Raw genomic sequence first — 11630 nt, 5'->3', positions numbered from 1 at the left:
AGACATTTCTTTTGCCATGCAGGGCAAGTTATGACACATTCATTTCTGCTCTCTTCTCAGTGCAGTTAATGTTGCAAACACAACCTATGATCTTAGTGATTCAAGTCTCTCTTTCAAATGATGTCCAAGTATCTTTCAAACGATGAGGTATCCATGCTGACCCAAAGGAATTACTCTGGCAATTCTATATAAGGCATCTTTGGTTATAAGAAAAAAAAAGTAAGAGTCTCTTGGGTTGCAGAGATGACTCAGCCCTTAAGAAGACATATCGCTCTCTGCTCCCATGTTGTTGGATAGCCTTTGGTCTCTGCCTGCATCCACATACATACACACATGCTGTGGATATCGCTCTGTGTAAATAAAGTTCTGATTGGCCAGTGGCCAGGCAGGAAGTATAGGCGGGACAAGAGAGTAGAGAATGCTGGGAAGTAGAAGACTGGAGGGAGACACCGCCAGCTGCCACCATGAGAAGCAACATGTAAAGACACTGGTAAGCCACAAGCCATGTGGCAAAGTATAGACTAACAGAAATGGGTTAATTTAAGATAAAAGAAGTAGATAACAAGAAGCCTGCCACGGCCATACAGTTTCTAAACAATGTAAGTTTCTATGTGCTTTCTTGGTTGGGTCTGAGCGACTGTGGGACTGGCGGGTAAGAGAGATTTGTCCTGACTGGGCCAGGCAGAAAAACTCTAACTACACACACATAAAAATAAGACTTAAAGAAATATGTAAAAATCTCTTATTGTCAAATTCTTTGGCCCCCACATTAACATAGATACTTCATCTTACTGGTCAGCTGAGGTCTTATGATGTAGTCTAAAATAAAGGATCTAGAAGTCTAATCTTCCGTGTGATCATGAGGTAAATTAGAGCAATACAATAGCAAATATCAGTATTGACTTCAGGGAGGCACTTTGTAGATCATAAGAAATTCTTCTTTTCCATTTCTGCTCTCTCTCCTTCCGTACCCCCTTCTCTCTCTCTCTCCCCTTTCTCTCCCAATAAAACTATAAAAAGTTAAAAAAAAAAAAGAAAAAGAAAAAAAAAGAAATTCTTTAGGAGGAGACAATCTTCAATTGTGTAGCATTCGATGTACCCCTCACTGTAAGCATTACAGCTCAGATTGAAAGGTATTCTGGCAGCTGGGAGCCAAGGAATACCACAAAGTCATACTGTACAACAAACCTCATAAAAGAGATTTATTGGGAGGAAAAAGGAAAAAAAAACAACAACAAAAAACAAACAAACAAAAAACCAGGAGAGTTGCTGACTCTGCTCCAATGAGAAATGGCCCCAAACTGAACAGGATGCAGTGCTTATATAGAATTTCTTGGGAAGGGGGCTGAACTTTTCAGGGTGGAGCTTTCTAGGGTGGAGATTGGTGGAATTTCATGTCCAGCGATTGGGCTTACTCTGTCAGGCAGTGTCCAGCAGTTAGGACAGTTAGAGTATTCTGTGGGTGGAACCTGGCAGTTAGAGGTCCTTGTGGGAGGGGCCTGGCCACTCGTGGTTTAAGGGGCTTGAACCTGTGAGAGTGCAGATTGGTTTCACCAACTGACTGTATGTGTTCTCCATACAGAAATTGAATAAAGTAAAACTTCACTAGAACATGCCAGAGTAAAGTGTATTTCACATTAATTTCTTTTAGTATGAGAATACTACTATCAAAACATTTCAAATAATTTTATTATGGAATACTGTACTTTTGCAAAGGAATAGCTGCAAACCACCTTTTCCCAGTGTTATATTTTTGTTAAATGAAAAGTAAGAATTTCATAGTCAAGGATAGCAAATGCTGGGTTTCAGAAGGTGTCTTGTTATCCAAAGACTTTTCAAAGTATTTAATATGTTAATTTACATTGGCCATTGCCAAGAAACTGATATAGTTTGAGGCATTTACAAAATATATGATCAAGAAACTTTTTCAAGGAGCGTCTCTATGGACCAATTAAGAAGAAATCTGTGTGAGGTTCTTTGGAAACTCTGGACTAGACATACTTTTAGACCTAATTAAAGAACCAACTATTGTGGAAAGGCAAACTTCAACTCTACTGTAAAATCATGTCATGAGCAAGTGCTTCTTAATGTTCCCCACAGAGCTGAGCACTGAAGTGCATTTTCCAGAAGGCCAATTCGAAGAGATAGTTGACGACCTTAAAGAGGCAAAGTGTTGTTTTGTTACTCTTTGTCATGAACATTAGGAGGCTCCAGATTAAAGAGAGATAAACACATAATGTCCACCAATAAAAACATGCAGTGTGTGTGTGTGTGTGTGTGTGTGTGCAAGAACTCTAAAAATCCTCCTTGGATTTTTAGTCTCAGAGGACTCAATAAAAACATGCAGTGTGTGTGTGTGTGTGTGTGTGTGTGTGTGTGTGTGTGTGTGTGTGTGTGTGCGCGCGTGCGGGCGTGCGTGCGCAAGAACTCTAAAATTCCTCCTTGGATTTTTATTCTCAGAGGACTCAATGACTTCTGTAGTTGCCTGACACTTGGAAAATGACAGAAATGTGAATATCAAAGCTAGTATTGGGGAAATATCTTTCCACCTCTTTGGAATGAGAGTGATAAGATACACATTTATTTATAGTTGTGGTTTTTCCTTAATTAAGGAAATGGTGTTATCTGACATAATTTCAGATTTCCCCATCATTGTATAAGAACAGCCCACTTTCTTTGTCTTTGGGTGAACCCACTACCATCAACAAACCCTCCTGTTCCCATCTACACCCAGCCTTTCCAGCTGTGCACTGGATCCCATCAGTCAGATCCAAAGACCTTACTCCAGAGTTTCCCACCTTCTCCTCTGTTGATAGCCTTGACTTCCCTTGAACAACTGACACCAGAAACCAGTTCTTTTGCTGTTAACATTTCTCCCACATTAAAACAAATTCCTGGGACTGGAGAGATGGCTCAGTGGTTAAGAGCACTAACTGCTCTGCCAGAGGACCTGAGTTCAATTCCCAGAACCCACACGGCAGCTTATAACTGTCTGTAACTTCTGTTCCAGGGGTTCTGACACCCTCCCACAGACTTGCAGGCAAAACACAACTGCACACAAAATTTAAAAAAGTGCTTTGTGGGGTTGGAGAGATGGCTCAGTGGTTAAGAGCACTGACTCTTCTTTCAGAAGTCCTGAGTTCAATTCCCAGCAGCCATATGGTGGCTCACAGCCATCCGTAATGAGATCTGGTGCCCTCTTCTGGCCTGCAAGCCTGCATGTAGGCAGAACACTGTATACATAATAAATAAATAAATCTTAAAAAAAAAAAAGTTCTTTGGATCTTTTTCCTCCCACTAACTACTGCCTCTTTTTTTTTTTTTTTTTTTTTTTTTTTTTGTGTAGCTGTAACTTTCTATCAAAACTTCTGGAACTTTTCATCCCTAACACTCCTCTGAAACTTCTGTTGAGTTTATCAATGATCTCCACACACTGTGAAATTGTCAAATAACAAGTTGGGGAATTCTCAAACCCCAGTTTCCACCCAGTTCAACACCCTTGATATTCTTACTTTACTTCACTCTTCAAACACAAAACTTTGTTTTATCAGTTACTCATGTTGATTCCTCCCCATCACCGTATCCTCTCAGTCCTGATCCTTCTTCCCCATCACCGTATCCTCTCAGTCCTGGTCCTTCCTCCCCGTCACTGCATCCTCTCAGTCCTGGTCCTTCCTCCCCATCACTGCATCCTCTCAGTCCTGGTCCTTCTTCCTCATCACTTCATCCTCTCAGTCCTGGTCCTTCCTCCCCATCACTGCATCCTCTCAGTCCTGGTCCTTCCTCCCCATCACTGCATCCTCTCAGTCCTGGTCCTTCCTCCCCATCACCGCATCCTCTCAGTCCTGGTCCTTCCTCCCCATCACTGCATCCCCCCAGTCCTGGTCCTTCCTCCCCATCACCGCATCCCCTCAGTCCTGGCCCTTCCTCCCCATCACTGCATCCCCCCAGTCCTGGTCCTTCCTCCCCATCACCGCATCCCCTCAGTCCTGGCCCTTCCTCCCCATCACTGCATCCCCCCAGTCCTGGTCCTTCCTCCCCATCACCGCATCCCCTCAGTCCTGGTCCTTCCTCCCCATTACTGCATCCTCAGTCCTGGTCCTTCCTCCCCATCACCGCATCCTCTCAGTCCTGGTCCTTCCTCCCCATCACCGCATCTTCTCAGTCCTGGTCCTTCCTCCCCATCACTGCATCCCCCCAGTCCTGGTCCTTCCTCCCCATCACTGCATCCCCTCAGTCCTGGTCCTTCCTCCCCATCACTGCATCCTCAGTCCTGGCCCTTCCTCCCCATCACTGCATCCCCCCCAGTCCTGGTCCTTCCTCCCCATCACTGTATCCTCTCAGTCCTGGTCCTTCCTCCCCATCACTGTATCCCCCCAGTCCTGGTCCTTCCTCCCCATCACTGCATCCCCCCGGTCCTGGTCCTTCCTCCCCATCACTGCATCCCCCCAGTCCTGGTCCTTCCTCCCCGTCACTGTATCCTCTCAGTCCTGGTCCTTCTTCCCCATCACTGCATCCTCTCAGTCCTGGTCCTTCTTCCTCATCACTGCATCCCCTCAGTCCTGGTCCTTCCTCCCCATCACTGCATCCCCAGTCCTGCTCCTTCCTCCCCATCACTGCATCCCAAGTCCTGCTCCTTCCTGTCCCATCTTCTTTTTAGTTCGTTTTTCCTCCTCCTCTCACACTTTTCCATCCTTTCCCCCCACTAACACATTTATAGCATCTGTTCTATTTCTGATTTTACTTCTTTCCTTGATGACCTTTCTTAATTTCATGATTTTAATATCATCAATACATCTGCCAGTTAGAAATTTCTATCCTCAGCCAAGATTCATATACTTAAAACTCCAGATTCACATATCCAACTGCCAAATACACTTTAACATATCTAATAGGTAACTAATGTTCTGACAGCAAAGCTACCCTTACAGTTGTTCAAGTTATAGCCTTGGTCTCCTTCTTAATTTCTTTTATCCTTTGGCACTTACACTCTGTAGACATCCTATGGAGTATAAATTTATAATATTTCCAGAATTGCATAGGTTTTTTTTTTTAATCTACTACATCCTTAATACCACCATGGCCTTTCATATGGGTTATCAGATAAAAATAAATACCCTTTACCTTTTACATTCTATCACACAGCCAGCAACTAGAATTACCCTTTTAAGAGGCAAATCAGAGCTTATTTTTCTTCCTGTGCTAAAGCTTTCCATTTGCTCCCTTGTCATTCACATCAGAGCTAAGAAATTAACCATGATCTACAGAATCAGCCCACACACTTACCTAATTTTGTTATCTTCTAATCCAGTTCCCATGGTTCACTCTATTCCTGCCATAGAAATGCTTTTATTCTTCCAGTAGCATGCTGGGTAGGCTTCCTCTCTCGAACTTTTGCCTTTTCTGTTCCCTCTGTTTGGGCCATTCTCCTATGACATGGCCAATCTTTTCAAATTCTCCCTTCTTAGATCATAGGGCACTCCCCCCATTTTGACCATTTAATACATATATACAACCTATTGTGATTATATCCAATATTTTTTGTCCTCTGCTACCTCTTTTATTTCCCTCTAAACCCTTTCTTCTTCCCACCCTACTTCCCTATTGACACTTTATCATTAGAGGAAATTGCACACACCCCTCACTCCAGCAACCAATAACAGCCATTAGCTCTTTAGGAAGGATGGGGCCTCATAGATACCTCCTCAATCAATGAAGGAAATTGGAAGGCTTATTCTTCTTTAGCTTAGTTGGTATGTGCTCACAGTTGCAGAGGCAATGTCATATCTGGATGGCAGTGTTTTGGGGCACTTCTCCTTATCCCCAGAGCCCTTAATTTTTTTTTAATGTTGTATGCCTTTTATTGAAGGAGGGAGGAGGTCTTAAATACAGGCTTACAGCACAATGGGAGAACTCAGGAGGGCAAAAGTTTGCTATGATGTTTTACAATCTTGCGTCTAAGCTGTTAACGCCCCATATGCAGGATACACAGACAAGGAACTTCCCTTAAGCATTCAGGAGGGTGGAATCTTGCAGGGATTTAGCATAGGGAGGATATCAAGGTCAAGGTCAACAAGCAAGACAATAGTTACCCAAAACGGGGGCCAGAGTCCTACAGGTCCCCCCTTTTACTAAAAAATGAACATCTGACTTAGGTTTCATGGGATGTCAGCAGGTCACCTTACCTGTCATGGAGACACCTGCCCAGGCCACACAGGCGCTCTGTCTTAGGTTGGTGAGCACCCTAGGCATTACCCATCTCTGATTACTCATTATCATACAAGCTCAATTGTGTGTAAGCTGCAGAGTTAACTGCTGCCAAATATCTCAAAGTCTGGCCCTTAAATTTTTACCTCCTTTTTTTCTGTGATGTTCCTGAGATCTTGGTGGGGTGGTGCTGGTGGTAGTGATACATCCTGTTTATGGATGAGCATTCATCAGTGTGGTGATCTGAAAGAAAGTGGCCTCCAAAGGGAGTGACACTACCAGGAGGTGTGGCCTTATTTGAGGAAGTGTGTCATTGTAGGGGTGGGCTTTGGGGTCTCTTTTGCTCATGCTTCTCTCAGCTATTCCTCCAGCACCTCATCAGCCTGCATGCTGCTATGCTCCCCACCATGCCATGCTGATAGTGGATTGAAACTCTGAAACTGTAAATGAATCCCCTCTATTAAATGTTTTCCTTATAAGAATTGCCATGGTCATGGTGTCTTTTCACAGCAATAGAAAACCCTAACTAAGACATCAGTAACTAATTATCAGCACTTTGGCTAGATAAGAGTCTTTATATTAACCCTTATCCTCTGCAAAAAGGAATTTCTGTGCCCTGGTTTGAAAGCCGAACTACTAGTCCATTGGTAAACATAAACATTGACAGTAGTTTAACAACATGCTCATTTTAGGAAGCAGAAATAGTGTAATCTTATTAGAATCACAAGATGTTCTTGTACTCACAGATTGCAGTAGGGAAACCAGGAATCTTAAAATATGCTGGGTTGTCTTTTCAAAGGAAAAGTTGTATAGCCCATTTTCCACCCAGAGGGCTAGTAACCTCTGTGTTATCTGTAGGGCCATGCCATAAGGGGTTCCCCTCAAGCTCCCACAACTAGGACTGAAGGTAGGTAATAGTTTAGATGACCCCTGTGCTATCTGTATGGCCAGGGTTTTCCCCAGGCTCCCAGAAGCAGGAATGGAGATGGTTAATAGACTAGCTTACCTTTGCGCTTATCTGTATGGCCAAAGTCTCCACCATGCTCTCACATACAAGACCAGAGATAATCTAGTTAATAGTCTAGATGACCTCTGTGCTACTTGTGTGACTGAGACCACACCAGATCCTCCCCTAGGCCCTTAAGATAACATGTATAGCCTATATTTAGAACTCATTTTCATGGAAGAAGTGACACGTACTTTTGAGAAGAGTTTTGATGTAATCATGCCTCCTTGTGTGCATGGGATTGTGTTATACCAGAAAACTTTTTTCTAAATTGTACTGTTCTTAAATATGCCTACAATAAACTGTCTGATGTCAGACATTTGAACTAGCACTGGCTACTGAGTAATGTTGAACCAAATTTCCTTCTTGCTACACATGCATCTACTCTGCCAGACATGATGTCTGCAGAGACTTCCACATGTTCCATCCTTGGGCCTATGCCCTCCACACCCACAGGCCAGTCTTATAGAATCAGATGAGTATTCCCTCCCAAGAGACAGGCCTCACATCCAATCACAAACCAGCTGGTAATTACCCAAATAGATGTGCCAATGGGTATATCTTGTCTGGAGGGTAACCATGTTGCACACATGTTATGTTACAATTGGATAAGACCATTGTTGAGTTTTCCTGCACCCCCAGGAGCCTGCCTAGCACCTTCTGACACCATTGATGCTTCTCAGGAAGGATGGAGTTTCCAGCTCAGTGCCATCTTGGTTTTTCTGTGACCTGTAAACAAAGTGTGTGGTATCTTTAATAAGAGTATTTTATAATCTAGTTCTGATGGGGCAAACAAGAACAATGTCAACAGCCTATATTTTTCTGGGGGACTTGGAGAATTTTCTAGATTTACATGGGCTTCCTGACCACACTTTATATGTTCCCAAATTTTACATCCCTATCTCATACTCTTAGGTTTGTACACAATAGCTATTTCATTACTTATTAAGCTATTGTCATTTTTCTTTTGGGAATAGGGACCTGTTTTTATTCAGTGTTGTATCTTAAGTGTCCCTATCAGTGGCTGACACAGAGACTGAATTTTCAATTACCATTTAGTGAATGGATTCATTAGTAGTCTTATAAATGCACATATCTCATAATTTGATTTTCTTAAACATGACAAATACTGTATATGGTATATTTTGTTACTTTGAATTGGGATGCTGTGTTTTTACTAAATAAATAATATTTTTTCTTGTTGAAGATAGTGGTATGATGACTTGGTTATCTATAAAATTTTCTTAAAACTTCAAATAACATTTCTTTTGTATAAGTTTTCTTTTATTATATCCCTCTTATATCCCTATTAATATGAGAAATCAATTTTCTGTTTAAATGGAATTGTCCAGACTGTCTAAAACATTTTCTTAGAAGCTATTATGGTAGATAGAAAACATTACCAGTTTATGTATTGTATTAGTCAGGCTTCTCTAGAGATATAGAATTGAAAGAATGAATATATATTGTTGCCATGACCACAGCAACACTTATAAGGAAATAGTTAATTGGGGCTTGTAGTGGATAGCCATCCCAGCATTGGCCTGGAAGTTCCAACCTCCATTGAGGCTTCAGTAATGATCACGCCCACAAGGCGGGGCAGAGGAGGGAGCGGAAGACCAAGGAGCAGGAGGAGGTGGCTCTCTTGGTTCCGGGACGCTGGACGCTGGAGGTGGACCGAGCAGAGTTCTCCAGAGAACACCGCCGGACTACCCTATACCTTTGCCAGACCCTGCAACCTACCCCTTCATTTGTAAGTTACCCCACAAAATAAACCTCCCTTTTAACTACGTGGAGTGGCCTTAATAATTTCACCAATATCTGGCGCCCAACGTGGGGCACGAACCCACGACCCTGAGATTAAGAGTCTCATGCTCTACCGACTGAGCTAGCCGGGCTGGCAAGAAGTGTAGTATGATGATGATTAAAAATGGTCTGTCAGATACTCTAGGCCTGTAGCCAATTTGAATGCACCAACGATACTGAGAAACGTTAGGTGACTGTCCAGGCTTGCTAGCTGTCTCTGTCTACTCTTGCAAGACTCCCGAAAGTCACTTGCGTCCTTCTCCCATTTCTCAGGTATTATTACATTCCTTCTCAGGTCTTTGATGAGGTTGGAGATTAGCAGTTATAGTTACAACTTAGTATATATACATATATAATATCTTAGATAGAATATATTATGTATTAGACTCAGGTTCTTTAGGATAGGATACCTTTTGGAATGATCTTTGTAACATGCCACCTACCCACGCTCTAGACTTCCCTGGATTTTACTATGTGTTTTTTGCTTGACATTGTTTGCACTTATTGTAATTCCAACTTATCTAAGTCATTATCCCTCATTACTCCTGGACAATATTTGATAACCATCTCTTTGTGTATAGTCTTGTATTAGGTTAGAACTTTCTTATTTAGACAAAAGGGGGAGATGTAGTGGATAGCCATCCCAGCATTGGCCTGGAAGTTCCAACCTCCATTGAGGCTTCAGTAATGATCACGCCCACAAGGCAGGGCAGAGGAGGGAGCGGAAGACCGAGGAGCAGGAGGAGGCGGCGCTCTTGGTTCCAGGACGCTGGACGCTGGAGGTGGACCGAGCAGAGTTCTCCAGAGAACACCGCCAGACTACCCTATACCTTTGCCAGACCCTGCAACCTACCCCTTCATTTGTAAGTTACCCCACAAAATAAACCTCCCTTTTAACTACGTGGAGTGGCCTTAATAATTTCACCAATAGGGGCTAGTTTATAGTTCAGAGGTTTGATCAATTATCCTCATGGAAGCATGGTGCCATGCAGGCAGACATGGTGCTGGAGAAGTAGCTGAGAGCTCTATATCTAGTTCAGCTGGCAGCAGGAAGAGACAGCCACTAGGCCTAGCTTGAGCCTCTGAAACCTCAACCCCCCCCCCCCCCACACACACATACTTCCTCTAACAGGGCCACACCTACTCTAACAGGGCCACACCTCTTATGAAATTATGGGGGGAATTTTCATCCAAACCACCACAATTATATAAAGAATTTATTAGATCAGCTTATATAGTGTGGGCTAGCTAGTCCAATAATGGCTAGCTGCACACTAGAGAGGCTAAGAGTACTAGCTGTTCAGTGCCTGAGGCTGGATATCTTCAACAGTCCCAGGCTGATTATGAACGTCTAGAGTATTCCTGGAGAGCTTCTGCTCCACACTAGAATGCCAAAGAAGAAGCTGGGTTCCATGGTCAGTGTGGGATGGAAGCAGGGGTAGCAACATGTCAGATGAACTTACCAACAGGGAGCAGAACAGACAGACAGGCAGAAGCAGGGCTCTGTTCCTCTTAGACATGTTTATGTCTGGGCCACTACTATCAGGTGCTGCCACACATGGGGAGGGTCTTCCCCCTTCAACTAATCCTCTCAAGAAATAACTCCCAAACCTACCCAGAGGTTTATCTCTTAGCTGATTCCAGATCCAATCAAGATTAACCATCACGGGGCTGGAGAGATGGCTCAGCCGTTAAAAGGCTAGGCTCACAAACAAAAATATAAGATTAACCATCACGTCTGTATCAACATTGGTGGACTTTTAAATACTTAAAAAAGTAAGGCACAGTTCCCCAGTTACATGAAAATTAGAGAAAAACTTAAAATTTTGTTAAGGTGTTAGTTGTACTATATAGAATAAAGATGTGTTAGTTTGTCTTTAAAGATCTTTGAACAAATTCACTTCTCCCTGACCCACCTCCTCTAAGCTGTTCAAGCCATAACAAGTGGTACTGAAAATTTCTCCAATTTTTAATTTCAAGCAAAATAATTTAATTTTTTTCTAGCACTTCTAGGACATTTGCAAATTGATCATATTGTAGATCTGGGGAAATACCTGTGAATTCATGTTTAGACTATTCACAATGTTTCTGATGATCCCAATAAAAGGAGAGATACCATAAACCTGGTGTTTCTAAGGGCTACTCTCTGGGCCCTGATCTCTCCTGGGGATTTTTAGAGCCATTCACCTCTGGATCCAGCCATCTCTGAAACCACTTTTCATCAGTTATGAGACAAAATGAAACAAGCACAAAAGCCTTTCTTAAGCCAAGTTGAATTCTAGTGCTTTCCACTTAAGGGAATTCTTTATCTCACCATCAGGAGCAGTGAAAAGTTGCACTGAATTGTGTCAGAGAAGGAAGAAAAAAAACACAGGAAACTTAAGGCTTAAATATGGTTATGGAAGCAGGTGTGGTGGCACATACCTGTAATCATTTAGGAGGTGGAGGCAGGAAGATTATAAATGAACCAGCCTAGCAATAAAGCAAGACCTTATTTTAAATAAAAAGGGGCCCCAGGGCTGGAAAGATGGCTCTGTTTCTCTAGAGGACATGGGTTCAATTCCCGGCACCCACATGACTCCTCATAACTACCTGTAACTCTGGTCTCAGG

General features: G+C 42.8%; 1 non-coding gene across 1 annotated transcript; it reads right to left on the bottom strand.

Annotated features, from left to right (window-relative positions):
* Window positions 1-9038: 9038 nt before the first annotated feature.
* On the bottom strand, window positions 9039-9111 carry Trnak-cuu. Its single transcript has one exon. It is a non-coding gene; the product is annotated as a tRNA-Lys (tRNA).
* Window positions 9112-11630: the final 2519 nt, after the last annotated feature.

The sequence above is a fragment of the Onychomys torridus genome, chromosome 14 (genome assembly GCF_903995425.1).
Source record: "Onychomys torridus chromosome 14, mOncTor1.1, whole genome shotgun sequence".
Taxonomy (NCBI): domain Eukaryota; kingdom Metazoa; phylum Chordata; class Mammalia; order Rodentia; family Cricetidae; genus Onychomys; species Onychomys torridus.
The sequence above is the reverse complement of the archived record's forward strand: the minus strand, read 5'-3'. Positions and strand labels throughout refer to the sequence as shown.